This window comes from Panulirus ornatus, chromosome 56 (assembly GCF_036320965.1).
Source record: "Panulirus ornatus isolate Po-2019 chromosome 56, ASM3632096v1, whole genome shotgun sequence".
Classification (NCBI taxonomy): domain Eukaryota; kingdom Metazoa; phylum Arthropoda; class Malacostraca; order Decapoda; family Palinuridae; genus Panulirus; species Panulirus ornatus.
Genome location: NC_092279.1, coordinates 2219143 through 2234693, shown reverse-complemented (window position 1 = coordinate 2234693; position 15551 = coordinate 2219143). Strand labels below are relative to the sequence as shown.

The 15551-nt window shown below is 48.5% G+C and overlaps 1 protein-coding gene across 1 annotated transcript in view; it reads right to left on the bottom strand.

Annotated features, from left to right (window-relative positions):
• Window positions 1-15551, bottom strand: part of LOC139765818 (uncharacterized) — a 403015-nt gene that overhangs the window by 252078 nt on the left and 135386 nt on the right. The window contains exon 2 of the mRNA XM_071693619.1: window positions 8823-8897. The gene's annotated coding sequence lies outside the window, so the exon portion shown is untranslated. The remainder of the gene's footprint in view (window positions 1-8822; window positions 8898-15551) is intronic.

Below are 15551 nucleotides of genomic sequence, written 5' to 3'. Positions count from 1 at the left end.
CCTTAAGCACGGCGATACGACCCTTGAGCACGACGGTACGACCCTTAAGCACGGCGATACGACCCTTGAGTACGACGGTACGACCCTTAAGCACGGCGATACGACCCTTGAGCACGACGGTACGACCCTTGACCACATCGGCACGACTATGGCTTACGACGGTGTGATGGCCTGGCCTTTAGCGCTGGCCCGAAGGAGCAAGGCCAGGATGTGGTACCCTCCTTCACTGGTCGTATTGTCCTGCTCTGGTCGAAGCGTCCTGCTCTGGTCATACCATCCTGATCTGGTCGAACCATCCCGCTCAGGTCGAACCATCCCGCTCTGGTCGAACCATCCCGCTCTGGTCGAACCATCCTGCTCTGGTCGAACCATCCTGCTCTGGTCGAAGCGTCCTGCTCTGGTCGAACCATCCTGCTCTGGTCGAACCATCCTGCTCTGGTCGAAGCGTCCTGCTCTGGTCGAACCATCCCGCCCCAGTCCAACCATCCTGCTCTGGTCATACCATCCTGCTCTGGTCGAACCATCCCATCCCAGTCGAACCATCCTACACTCGTCAAACCATCCCGCCCTAGTCGAACCATCTTGCTCTGGTCATACCATCCTGCTCTGGTCGAACCATCCCACCCCAGTCGAACCATCCTGCCCTGGTCGAACCATCCCGCCCTGGTCGAACCATCCTCTCTGGTCGAACCATCCCACCCTGGTCGAACCATCTCGCCCTGGTCGAACCGTCCTGCTCTGGTCGAACCATCCCGCCCTGGTCGAACCATCCCGCCCTGGTCGAACCATCCTCTCTGGTCGAACCATCCCACCCTGGTCGAACCATCTCGCCCTAGTCAAACCATCCCGCTCTGGTCGAACCGTCTCGCCCTGGTCGAACCGTCCTGCTCTGGTCGAAGCGTCCTGCTCTGGTCGAACCATCCTGCCCTGGTCGAACCATCCTCTCTGGTCGAACCGTCCTGCTCTGGTCGAAGCGTCCTGCTCTGGTCGAACCATCCCGCTCTGGTCGAACCGTCTCGCCCTGGTCGAACCGTCCTGCTCTCGGACCCAACAACCTCCTTAGAAAGGTCGACAGCTCTCTACCTGTGAGCAGCGGACGACCAGCATCACCCAGGAGACAACAAGCTCTTACATCTACCCCAATATATATGCACACATTTAGAACCACAATGGCCTCCGTGTGGAAGCGGAGGGGCGCTGAGCCTCCAGCAGGGGTGAGGAGGAGTTGCTGGGGAGACGCGAAAAACTCTACGGTGTTTGCTACCCACGTTTCAGTACCTCCTGTGTCTGCCTAGTGGCTTGTACTCACACAAGAATTAGCTGTTTAGTGGTGGCAAGTTGGCAAGGTCAGTAATATGTATATATATAAATATATATATATATATATATATATATATATATATATATATATATATATATATATATATATATATATATTCGCCATTTCCCGCGTTTGCGAGGTAGCATTAAGAACAGAGACCTGGGCCTTTGAGGGAATATCCTCACCTGGCCCCCTTCTCTGTTCCTTCCTTTGGAAAATTGAAAAAAAAAAAAAATAATGAGAGGGGAGGATTTCCAGCCCCCCGCTCCCTTCCCTTTTAGTCGCCTTCTACGACACACAGGGAATACGTGGGAAGTATTCTTTCTCCCCTATCCCCAGGGATAGTATATATATATATATATATATATATATATATATATATATATATATATATATATATATATATATATTACAATCGCTATACGTCTGAAGCTAATGCTGTTTGACCTGGTACCGCACTGAACAGAAGATGAACAGTGAATACAAGAACAGGATAATCAATTCACAGTTTTCTTTCTTTTCATTCTCTGCTACACAGAATATGTGCTTCGAGATATGTACATACAGGCATTCAATGATGACTTTGTAGCCTGTAATTTAGCCCCAATAATTGCCAGGAACCCAAAGAGAATAGGTAATAGAAGATCAACACAGACAACTTGATCAATGTTAATGAAAATCTTATACGGAAGGAACTCGCCTCAACAGATGAACAAACACTTCCCCCACCACACGATCGTTGCAGCCAGCTCAAGCGTGTGTTTTCCTGGCCACGCTGGCTGAGAATGGCTAATGTGAGAGAAAATGATTGGGGGAGGGAAACATGCTCGTGGATTAGTTCAACTCGCTACCCCAAAGCGGAGTCTGGGAGGGTATTAACAAAATCCCTAGCAAGAAAAAAACCCAAAGGATTATCTTTGCTTTTGAGCCAAAGTCACTGCAAGACTAAAAAAAAAGTGTTCTTGTGGGTTCAGTTATAAGTGAACAGATTTGGCCTGGAAGACCCAAAGGTTGAATTGATGATATTTCCAAAATATGTGTTGAACGAGAGAGATGATGTGTTGAACGAGAGAGATGATGTGTTGATCGAGAGAGATGATGTGTTGAACGAGAGAGATGATGTGTTGATCGAGAGAGATGATGTGTTGAACGAGAGAGATGATGTGTTGAACGAGAGAGATGATGTGTTGAACGAGAGAGATGATGTGTTGAACGAGAGAGATGATGTGTTGATCGAGAGAGATGATGTGTTGAACGAGAGAGATGATGTGTTGAACGAGAGAGATGATGAATGCACCGTCTTGTGTACTGAGTATGAACATGAGACGCCTCTCTCCTGGGATGAGTGTGGGATTACCTCCCTCCCTCTCTTGTGACACTATGTACCGAATCAGCTTCTTATAACCACTGTGATACGTCGTTTCTGCCTCTGCGCAAGGGCGGGTCCTCCCATCACAATGTCACTTCCCAGCCTTTCAAAGTGGGCACATCCACTCCATATCCCCATCTCAAAACACTTACTACACACTTATTGGTAGGGCTAAGTGGCTCGTCTTCCAGGGTTTTTTTTTTCGCACCGATATTTCCAAGGGAGAAATGACATCCTCGACTGGAAAGCCTCCAGCTGTGCTGACCGTGTAGCGGAGGTCACTCTAGCTGGGATGGACTCCTAAGATCCTTCCATGTCAGCTCTTCCCCTCCGAGCTGTGGTTTGATGACTCTTGCTTTCTCGCATCACGGAAAACGCACATCAGACACGTCTCGCCCGACCTCTGTTGTCTGTTCATTCAAAACGCACTTCAAATGAAAGAAAGAAAGAAAGAAAGAACGAAAAAAGAGTGCACCAACTGGACCTCCTCCTTAACAGATAACTCTCTGGGTTCTTAAGCAAAATCGTCTTTCATTCAACCTCTCCTCCTCTTTTACAACACTGATCAAATCTCCATCAGATAAAGTCGCTCTTCCCATCGCCTTAACTTCCTCAAACATCACCCAGGATGGCTCCCTATCCCTTCCATTTCAACCTATGTCGTCTCCCATTTTCCCCTCGCGCCAAGTCGCACATAAGTTCTCTCAATTACAGATAGGTATGGCGTTCGGGGACGGACGCCACACCTCCCTGTGTCCTTGTAAGAAAAAAGCCTCATAAATGTTCTGATCCTTGTCCATCCATTTCGCCTCTGTCGAAAAAAAAAAAAAAAAAATAGGTATTGCGAGCACTTCCCCCCTTCATCTGAGAAGTATACCTTGCCTCATCTCGTCAGAATAAAAGTCGACTAGTTTGGCCGACCCACCTACGGCCAACTCACTCTCACTTCTACTATTCCCAAAGTCTCTACAACGCTCACTTTCACGAACCCTTAGAATCCCAGTTTCCCTCTACAGCCGCCAGGGCGTCTCTCACTGCGCAAAATCAACTGACGACCTCCCTTCCGTGACTCACTGTCGGTCCTCTGTTCTTCGGGACTGCATCTTTCATCTTGGCTCTCGACATCTCAAAGGCATATGACGGGGGGAGCCCCTGACCAGCACAGCATTAGCCTCTGCATACTGGAATACCATTTCTATTTATCGCATCGGCTTTTCTCCATTCTCCCATGTATAATTCTCTTTCCTCAGTTGCTCCGCGAGGTAATTCCACGAAGGGAGAGAGAGAAAAATATTCCTCTTCCCTTTCATCTTGTCAATACCAGCGTCTCTCTGAGTTCTATATTGTAGCCTAAGTTTTTCCTTCTTCCCAGGAGTTATTCGAACACCTTATTTCTAATCTATTATCCCAGCGACTCCACTCCTCCTCGTTTCTTCCAACCAATTTCTTTGGCTCAATACATTTCCACCCTGCAATGTCGTGTAGAACCATATCCTCCACTCTATCCTGCAAACCCTATACAAAGGGCATTGCAAAATCTGCTTCCTAAAGGCTTTAGGTGTGTGGATGTTGCAAAGGTACCACAGTCTACTCTGAGCACGAATACCATATTTACAGAAATCTAATTTGCCTCTGAATGGAGCACTACTTACACACATACAGTAGCTCCTCTTGCACCTCTTACATGGCCAGAGTGGAATCAAAAACCCTTCCTTTTTTTTTTATTTTTTCTTCGTCCTCTCGGTACAATCCTCTCTCCTCAACAAACTCATTCACTTCTGCCACGCAGTTGCTTTCTTCCCTCACATATATATAGGAATCGTTCCGTACATGTTCCCTGCCACCGGAGACCTGCATGCGCAGTACCCGACCGCCTGCTTGCTTTCTCTTCTTCCCTTAGTTGATGTGTGGACACCAGCCATTCGAGGACTGGTCGTTATGATGCCTAACCCAACCCCTCCCTCCTCACAAAGGGAAAGCTGTCGATTCAATAACCTTTCTCTATCCTTAAGAAGCTTAAGACAACCCACCTCAACTATCCAATTTCGATCACTCCACACGACATGGCCCTCCTACCAACGCACTAGCTGTGTTACCATGTCTGTGCCCTGTGAATACGTAGGAAAAATAGAAGACAAACTCTTCTAGCTGCCGGGATGTAACAAAGAGTCTTTGTGATCTGTGTAATCCATTTATTTAACTTGTCGTTCGCAGAAGGATTGGCGGTCTGGGCAATAAAAAGAAAACGGCAGAGAGAGAGAGAGAGAGAGAAAATGGGGCCCCTCCACGAGCGTAGAATCCCCAGCAGTGAAATAGATCTAATGACACAAATTTTGTTACCAACTGGGCAAGTAAGCGAGTGTTGAAGAGAAATCAAATCCTCTCCCTCGTAAACCATAAATAATTATTATAATTACATTATCACACAGCGTGTGGATGGCTGAGCACAGGATCTCATTTAAGGGGGGAATAAGAGAGTCGTGGATAGGTTCGAAGTCTAATATATTACAAAATGGAGTAGTGGATAGGTTCGAAGTCCAATATATTACAAAAGAGAGTAGTGGATAGGTTCGAAGTCCAATATATTACAAAAGAGAGTAGTGGATAGGTTCGAAGTCCAATATATTACAAAATGGAGTAGTGGATAGGTTCGAAGTCCAATATATTACAAAAGAGAGCAGTGGATAGGTTCGAAGTCCAATATATTACAAAATGGAGTAATGGATATGTTCGAAGTCCAATATATTACAAAAGAGAGCAGTGGATAGGTTCGAAGTCCAATATATTACAAAATGGAGTAGTGGATAGGTTCGAAGTCCAATATATTACAAAAGAGAGCAGTGGATAGGTTCGAAGTCCAATATATTACAAAATGGAGTAGTGGATAGGTTCGAAGTCCAATATATTACAAAATGGAGTAGTAGATAGGTTCGAAGTCTAATATATTACAAAATGGAGTAGTGGATAGGTTCGAAGTCCAATATATTACAAAAGAGAGCAGTGGATAGGTTCTAAGTCCAATATATTACAAAATAGAGTAGTGGATAGGTTCGAAGTCCAATATATTACAAAAGAGAGCAGTGGATAGGTTCGAAGTCCAATATATTACAAAATGGAGTAGTGGATAGGTTCGAAGTCCAATATATTACAAAATAGAGTAGTGGATAGGTTCGAAGTCCAATATATTACAAAATGGAGTAGTGGATAGGTTCGAAGTCCAGTATATTACAAAAGAGAGCAGTGGATAGGTTCGAAGTCCAATATATTACAAAATAGAGTAGTGGATAGGTTCGAAGTCCAGTATATTACAAAAGAGAGCAGTGGATACGTTCGAAGTCCAATATATTACAAAATGGAGTAGTGGATAGGTTCGAAGTCCAATATATTACAAAAGAGAGCAGTGGATAGGTTCGAAGTCCAATATATTACAAAATGGAGTAGTGGATAGGTTCGAAGTCCAATATATTACAAAAGAGAGCAGTGGATAGGTTCGAAGTCCAATATATTACAAAATGGAGTAGTGGATAGGTTCGAAGTCCAATATATTACAAAATGGAGTAGTGGATAGGTTCGAAGTCCAATATATTACAAAATGGAGTAGTAGATAGGTTCGAAGTCCAATATATTACAAAATGGAGTAGTGGATAGGTTCGAAGTCCAATATATTACAAAATGGAGTAATGGATATGTTCGAAGTCCAATATATTACAAAAGAGAGCAGTGGATAGGTTCGAAGTCCTATATATTACAAAAGAGAGTAGTGGACAGGCTCGAAGTCCAATATATTACAAAATGGAGTAGTGGATAGGTTCGAAGTCCAATATATTACAAAAGAGAGCGGTGGATAGGTTCGAAGTCCAATATATTACTAAAGAGAGTAGTGGATAGGTTCGAAGTCCAATATATTACAAATTTCCGTGACTCGCTCTATCTCCTGCTATTACCGACTAACCATCCAATAGCACTTGATGAAGACTAATAGCTCCTTTGTGAATCTCAATTACGCACATTGCGCCTCTGTATTGCGTAGGTTCATAATTGGAAAGGAATCTGATACGCCCATATTACGCTTGACCTTCACCCAAAGTCACGCCCATATTACGCTTGACCTTCACCCAAGGCCACGCCTCATATTACCCTTGACCTTCAGCCAAGGTCACGCCCATATTACGCTTGACCTTCACCCGAGGCCACGCCTCATATTACCCTTGACCTTCACCCAAGGTCACGCCTCATATTACCCTTGACCTTCACCCAAGGTCACGCCCATATTACGCTTGACCTTCACCCAAGTTCACGCCCATATCACGCTTGACCTTCACCCAAGGTCACGCCCATATTACGCTTGACCTTCACCCAAGTTCACGCCCATATTACGCTTGACCTTCACCCAAGGTCACGCCCATATTACGCTTGACCTTCACCCAAGGTCACGCCCATATTACGCTTGACCTTCACCCAAGGTCACGCCCATATTACGCTTGACCTTCACCCATGGTCACGCCCATATTACGCTTGACCTTCACCCAAGGTCACGCCCATATTACGCTTGACCTTCACCCAAGTTCACGCCCATATTACGCTTGACCTTCACCCAAGGTCACGCCCATATTACGCTTGACCTTCACCCAAGGTCACGCCCATATTACGCTTGACCTTCACCTGAGGTCACGCCCATATTACGCTTGACCTTCACCCAAGGTCACGCCCATATTACGCTTGACCTTCACCCAAGGTCACGCCCATATTACGCTTGACCTTCACCCAAGGTCACGCCCATATTACGCTTGACCTTCACCTGAGGTCACGCCCATATTACGCTTGACCTTCACCCAAGGTCACGCCCATATTACGCGTGGCCTTCACCCTAGGTCACGCCCATATTACGCTTGACCTTCACCCAAGGTCACGCCCATATTGCACTTGGCCTTCACCCAAGGTCACGCCCATATTACGCTTGACCTTCACCCAAGGTCACGCCCATATTACGCTTGACCTTCACCCGAGGTCACGCCCATATTACGCTTGACCATCACCCAAACTCACGCCCATATTACGCTTGACCTTCACCCGAGGCCACGCCCATATTACGCTTGACCTTGACCCGAGGTCACAAATCTATCAGCCATTCCATATTTTCCTGAATCAATTATACCCATATTCTCCCTACGTCAGGTCACCAAAGTAACAGTTAGTACCTTGTTACTTTACTGGATTACATTGGCAATTACGTTCTCAGTAGATTACTTTACAATTACGTTCTCAGTAGATTACTTTAAAATTACGTTCTCAGTAGATTACTTTACAATTACGTTCTCAGTAGATGACTTTACAATTACGTTCTCAGTAGATTACTTTACAATTACATTCTCAGTAGATTACTTTAAAATTACGTTCTCAGTAGATGACTTTACAATTACGTTCTCAGTAGATGACTTTACAATTACGTTCTCAGTAGATTACCTTACAATTACGTTCTCAGTAGATTACTTTACAATTACGTTCTCAGTAAATTACTTTAGAATTACGTTCTCGGTAGATTACTTTACAATTACGTTCTCAGTAGATTACTTTACAATTACGTTCTCAGTAGATTACTTTACAATTACATTCTCAGTAGATTACAATTACATTCTCAGTAGATTACAATTACATTCTCAGTAGATTACTTTACAATTACGTTCTCAGTAGATTACTTTACAATTACATTCTCAGTAGATTACTTTACAATTACGTTCTCAGTAGATTACTTTACAATTACGTTCTCAGTAGATTACTTTACAATTACATTCTCAGTAGATTACAATTACATTCTCAGTAGATTACTTTACAATTACGTTCTCAGTAGATTACTTTACAATTACGTTCTCAGTAAATTACTTTACAATTTTCCCTTGTTCTCAGAGGTGTACGATCCCTTTGAGAAAATGCATATAATTCACATCTTAATCATCGGATTTGCGACAGACACGAAGAGCCGTGGAGGGCCAGCGGCTCATACCCTCACCCTTCCCCTTCCCACACCACCGTTACCATACGTTACCATCGCCCCCCCAAAACAGTTACCTACCTCGTAATTGGCAACGATGAACGAGTCCTTGATTTAAGGTGATTAGCGTCTCGTTGACTTACCTTATTTAACGATGATCTTCTCCCCAAAAATGATGACATATGAGGATGTTTGCCAGTGGCCTCACTCACACCAGGCTGTAAACAAAGACGACCACAGCTTTAGATATGGAGAACGAGTTGTTCAATTGAACAACATCAGCAGTAAATATATATATATATATTCCTATGAGTCCACGGGGAAAATGAAACACGATAAGTTCCCAAGTGCACTTTCGTGTCATAATCACATCATCAGGGGAGACACAAGAGAGAAATATAACAGTCAGTTGATATACATCGAAGAGACGAAGCTAAGACGCCATTTGGTAAAAATGCGATTGTCCATAGGAATATCTTGATCACGCGCAAAATTGTGATCCTTTCCATATATATACATAACCAACCCTGGACTAATATCTATCAAGGCGACCTGGATGATAGACAGGAACTTTCGAAAGACTTCCTGAAGCCTGGAGTTGCGCTACTTCCCAGCAGCAGGGAAGTGTAGACTCCTTTGTCGAGAGAAGTGCTTTGACGAGACTGTTCTCCCAGTGTTATAGCCTCGCCGGAGGTGACTTTTCACTCGGGGTACAACCCCTCGAGCAGGTGGAGTCCGGTAACACCTAAATGAGAGAGAGAGAGAGAGAGAGAGAGAGAGAGAGAGAGAGAGAGAGAGAGAGCGCAGGATGGCAAATACAACTTCGTCATGTCCTGGTTCATCCTAGCATTTCACCGCCCCCCCGTATACCATCCCTTTCCCCAATTCATTCTATCCTATGCCAATCAGCACCCCCGCCCCCCGTATACCATCCCTTTCCCCAATTCATTCTATCCTATGCCAATCAGCACCCTCGCCCCCCGTATACCATCCCTTTCCCCAATTCATTCTATCCTATGCCAATCAGCACCCTCGCCCCCCGTATACCATCCCTTTCCCCAATTCATTCTATCCTATGCCAATCAGCACCCCTGAACAGGCCAGGTTATATACCACACCTCCGAACCACTTTGTGACCTGTGGAATCCTTTGGCGCTATCGCTCGAAGGGAGAACCTCGGAGGCACAATATCCCCAGCCACTGACAGCAGCGCAAGTCCATGGCTGTCTCTCTGATGGCTTAAAAGTCCTTTACAACCGTTGCTACGTTTGACACCCTGGGGGGGCTGCCAGCGCCTGCTTAGCACCAAAAAGGCGCCTGCTTACCACCAAAAAGGCGCCTGCTTAGCACCAAAAAGGCACCTGCTTACCACCAAAAAGGCGCCTGCTTACCACCAAAAAGGCACCTGCTTACCACCAAAAAGGCACCTGCTTACCACCAAAAAGGCACCTGCTTACCACCAAAAAGGCGCCTGCTTATCACCAAAAAGGCTCCTGCTTACCACCAAAAAGGCTCCTGCTTACCACCAAAAAGGCACCTGCTTACCACCAAAAAGGCACCTGCTTACCACCAAAAAGGCGCCTGCTTATCACCAAAAAGGCTCCTGCTTACCACCAAAAAGGCTCCTGCTTACCACCAAAAAGGCACCTGCTTACCACCAAAAAGGCGCCTGCTTACCACCAAAAAGGCACCTGCTTACCACCAAAAAGGCGCCTGCTTACCACCAAAAAGGCGCCTGCTTACCACCAAAAAGGCTCCTGCTTACCACCAAAAAGGCTCCTGCTTACCACCAAAAAGGCTCCTGCTTACCACCAAAAAGGCTCCTGCTTACCACCAAAAAGGCTCCTGCTTACCACCAAAAAGGCTCCTGCTTACCACCAAAAAGGCTCCTGCTTACCACCAAAAAGGCTCCTGCTTACCACCAAAAAGGCTCCTGCTTACCACCAAAAAGGCACCTGCTTACCACCAAAAAGGCACCTGCTTACCACCAAAAAGGCTCCTGCTTACCACCAAAAAGGCGCCTGCTTATCACCAAAAAGGCTCCTGCTTACCACCAAAAAGGCTCCTGCTTACCACCAAAAAGGCACCTGCTTACCACCAAAAAGGCGCCTGCTTACCACCAAAAAGGCACCTGCTTACCACCAAAAAGGCGCCTGCTTACCACCAAAAAGGCGCCTGCTTACCACCAAAAAGGCTCCTGCTTACCACCAAAAAGGCTCCTGCTTACCACCAAAAAGGCACCTGCTTACCACCAAAAAAGGCACCTGCTTACCACCAAAAAGGCGCCTGCTTACCACCAAAAAGGCTCCTGCTTACCACCAAAAGGCTCCTGCTTACCACAAAAAGGCACCTGCCTTACCACCAAAAAGCGCCTGCTTACCACCAAAAAGGACCTGCTTACCACCAAAAAGGCGTCTGCTTACCACCAAAAGCACCTGGCTACCACCAAAAGGCACCTGCTTACCACCAAAAAGGCTCCTGCTTACCACCAAAAAGGCGCCTGCTTACCACCAAAAAGGCTCCTGCTTACCACCAAAAAGGCTCCTGCTTACCACCAAAAGGCTCCTGCTTACCACCAAAAAGGCTCCTGCTACCACCAAAAAGGCTCCTGCTTACCACCAAAAAGGCACCTGCTTACCACCAAAAAGGCTCCTGCTTACCACCAAAAAGGCTCCTGCTTACCACCAAAAAGGCTCCTGCTTACCACCAAAAAGGCACCTGCTTACCACCAAAAAGGCACCTGCTTACCACCAAAAAGGCTCCTGCTTACACCAAAAAGGCGCCTGCTTACCACCAAAAAGGCTCCTGCTTACCACCAAAAAGGCACCTGCTTACCACCAAAAAGGCGCCTGCTTACCACCAAAAAGGCTCCTGCTTACCACCAAAAAGGCCTCTGCTTACACCAAAAAGGCGCCTGCTTACCACCAAAAAGGCTCCTGCTTACCACCAAAAAGGCTCCTGCTTACCACCAAAAAGGCTCCTGCTTACCACCAAAAAGGCACCTGCTTACCACCAAAAAGGCACCTGCTTACCACCAAAAAGGCGCCTGCTTACCACCAAAAAGGCTCCTGCTTACCACCAAAAAGGCTCCTGCTTACCACCAAAAAGGCACCTGCTTACCACCAAAAAGGCGCCTGCTTACCACCAAAAAGGCACCTGCTTACCACCAAAAAGGCGTCTGCTTACCACCAAAAAGGCACCTGCTTACCACCAAAAAGGCTCCTGCTTACCACCAAAAAGGCACCCGCTTACCACCAAAAAGGCACCTGCTTACCACCAAAAAGGCTCCTGCTTACCACCCAAAAGGCTCCTGCTTACCACCAAAAAGGCACCTGCTTACCACCAAAAAGGCTCCTGCTTACCACCAAAAAGGCGCCTGCTTACCACCAAAAAGGCACCTGCTTACCACCAAAAAGGCACCTGCTTACCACCAAAAAGGCACCTGCTTACCACCCAAGGGCGCCTGCTTACCCTCGGCCACACGCAAGGTTTAAGAGGCAATCTATCTTCAATATCTTCATTCCCGTTTCATGGTATTGATTCGAGACTTCAAACCTCACTGTAATCAGCCCATCATCATCCTCAGTGGAGCTCGAGTGTGTGCACCCTCGCCACACTGCCAGAGCCAACACCCTCCACTGACACCAACTCCATACATAGGATTTTCCCCCGTTGCTCTCTATCCCCAGTAAAGCCCAGATGATCATCCTCTTCCGGATATGTGTCGGAGGTGGAGGGAACGAGGAGAAGAGGGAGACCAAATTGGAGGTGGAAAGATGGAGTGAAAAAGATTTTGTGTGATCGGGGCCTGAACATGCAGGAGGGTGAAAGGATGGCAAGGAATAGAGTGAATTGGAGCGATGTGGTATACCGGGGTTGACGTGCTGTCAGTGGATTGAATCAAGGCATGTGAAGCGTCCGGGGTAAACCATGGAAAGCTGTGTAGGTATGTATATTTGCGTGTGTGGACGTGTGTATGTACATGTGTATGGGGGGGGTTGGGCCATTTCCTTGTTTCCTTGCGCTACCTCGCAAACGCGGGAGACAGCGACAAAGTATAAAAAAAAAAAAAAAATATATATATATATATATATATATATATATATATATATATATCCCTGGGGATAGGGGATTAAGAGTACTTCCCACGTATTCCCTGCGTGTCGTAGAAGGCGACTAAAAGGGGAGGGAGCGCGGGGCTGGAAATCCTCCCCTCTCGTTTTTTTTTTTAATTTTCCAAAAGAAGGAACAGAGAATTGGGCCAGGTGAGGGTATTCCCTCAAAGGCCCAGTCCTCTGTTCTTAACGCTACCTCGCTAATGCGGGAAATGGCGAATAGTTTGAAAGAAAGATATATATATATATATACACGGTTCTACTACCAGAAATGAAAAAGACATTGGAAAAACGAGGCGTTGTGTGTGTGTGTGTGTTTGCGTGTGTGTGTGTGTGTGTGTGTGTGTGTTGTTTCTAGTTTGGCGTATCCGACGCCAGTGAGAGAGAGAGAGAGAGAGAGAGAGAGAGAGAGAGAGAGAGAGAGAGAGAGAGAGAGAGAGAGAGAGACCATAGATGTCTATAATTCACTTCTAATAGGACGTGGGTTTGGTGGGGGATGGGGCGCGGCTCAGCGGGCGTGGGGCGGATACAGACTTGACCTTCTTCTGGGGGAGTTAAAGGGAGAAGAAGCAGGAGTGGGGAGAATATGTGTGGTGGTTCCTGCCCCTCGCCCTAGCACCCCGCCAGGGGCGCAGGCGTGGGCGCGGGGTGAGGAGGGAGGAGCCAAGACCAGAGCGTGAGGCGGGGCGCGGGGTGAGGAGGGAGGAGCCGAGAGCAGAGCGTGAGGTAGGGGCGCGGAGTGAAGAGGGAGGAGCCAAGAGCAGAGCGTGAGGTAGGGGCGCGGGGTGAGGAGGGAGGAGCCAAGAGCAGAGCGTGAGGTAGGGGCGCGGGGTGAGGAGGGAGGAGCCGAGACCAGAGTGAAAGGCGGGGCGCGGGGTGAGGAGGGAGGAGCCAAGAGCAGAGCGTGAGGTAGGGGCGCGGGGTGAGGAGGGAGGAGCCAAGAGCAGAGCGTGAGGTAGGGGCGCGGGGTGAGGAGGGAGGAGCCGAGACCAGAGTGAGAGGCGCGGCGCGGGGTGAGGAGGGAGGAGCCAAGAGCAGAGCGAGAGGTAGGGGCGTGGAGTGAGGAGGGAGGAGCCAAGAGCAGAGCGAGAGGCGGGGCGCGGGGTGAGGAGGGAGGAGCCAAGAGCAGGGCCAGAGGCGGGGCGCGGGGTGAGGAGGGAGGAGCCAAGAGCAGAGCGTGAGGCGGAGCGCGGGGTGAGGAGGGAGGAGCCAAGAGCAGAGGGAGAGGCGGGGCGCGGGGTGAGGAGGGAGGAGCCAAGACCAGAGCGAGAGGCGGGGCGCGGGGTGAGGAGGGAGGAGCCGAGAGGAAAGCGAGAGGCGGAGCGCGGGGTGAGGAGGGAGGAGCCAAGAGCAGAGCGTGAGGTAGGGGCGCGGGGTGAGGAGGGAGGAGCCAAGAGCAGAGCGAGAGGTAGGGGCGCGGGGTGAGGAGGGAGGAGCCAAGACCAGAGCGTGAGGTAGGGGCGCGGGGTGAGGAGGGAGGAGCCAAGACCAGAGCGTGAGGTAGGGGCGCGGGGTGAGGAGGGAGGAGCCAAGAGCAGAGCGTGAGGCGGAGCGCGGGGTGAGGAGGGAGGAGCCAAGAGCAGAGGGAGAGGCGGGGCGCGGGGTGAGGAGGGAGGAGCCAAGACCAGAGCGAGAGGCGGGGCGCGGGGTGAGGAGGAAGGAGCCAAGAGCAGAGCGAGAGGTAGGGGCGCGGGGTGAGGAGGGAGGAGCCAAGAGCAGAGCGTGAGGTAGGGGCGCGGGGTGAGGAGGGAGGAGCCAAGAGCAGAGCGAGAGGTAGGGGCGCGGGGTGAGGAGGGAGGAGCCAAGACCAGAGCGTGAGGTAGGGGCGCGGGGTGAGGAGGGAGGAGCCAAGAGCAGAGCGTGAGGCGGAGCGCGGGGTGAGGAGGGAGGAGCCAAGAGCAGAGGGAGAGGCGGGGCGCGGGGTGAGGAGGGAGGAGCCAAGACCAGAGCGAGAGGCGGGGCGCGGGGTGAGGAGGGAGGAGCCGAGAGGAAAGCGAGAGGCGGAGCGCGGGGTGAGGAGGGAGGAGCCAAGAGCAGAGCGTGAGGTAGGGGCGCGGGGTGAGGAGGGAGGAGCCAAGAGCAGAGCGTGAGGTAGGGGCGCCCAGCCGCCAGACCAGTCAGTCTCCTGCTGCCGCTGGTGAGTTCGGCCGACACCCTCCCTCCCTCTCCCGCTGCTACACCTCCTCCTCCTGTGGCTCTCACGCACAACACCCTCCTCCCCCAGCACCAGCAGGAGGAGGAGTCACCACCTCTCTCTCTCTCTCTCTCTCTCTCTCTCTCTCTCTCTCTCTCTCTCTCTCTCGCATCAGTGGCGCGAGGAACAGAAAAAAAGAAAAGAAAGAATTATGGCGAGATAATGGTATAGGGGACGCGTACGAACTGAGGTGTGTTTACGTGAAGTGATTATGATACCATGTGGGGTCGTATGTGATGTGTGGGGGAGGAGGGAGGAGTGGGGCAAGCATAATGTGTTCAAAGGAAAGCATCAATTACACCCAAATAAGCCTCAGACCAAGACTTATATTTATACATAGCCTTCTTAACCGCAGGGAAATGAAACATGATCGATTCCCAAGTGCACTTTCGTGTAATGATCACATCATCGCAGGAGATAGAGAAAAAAATATAACAATCACTTGATATATATATATATATATATATATATATATATATATATATATATATATATATATATATATATATATCAGTGATTACACTGGTCTACAAATCTTAATTACTCTAATATATAAGAGATTT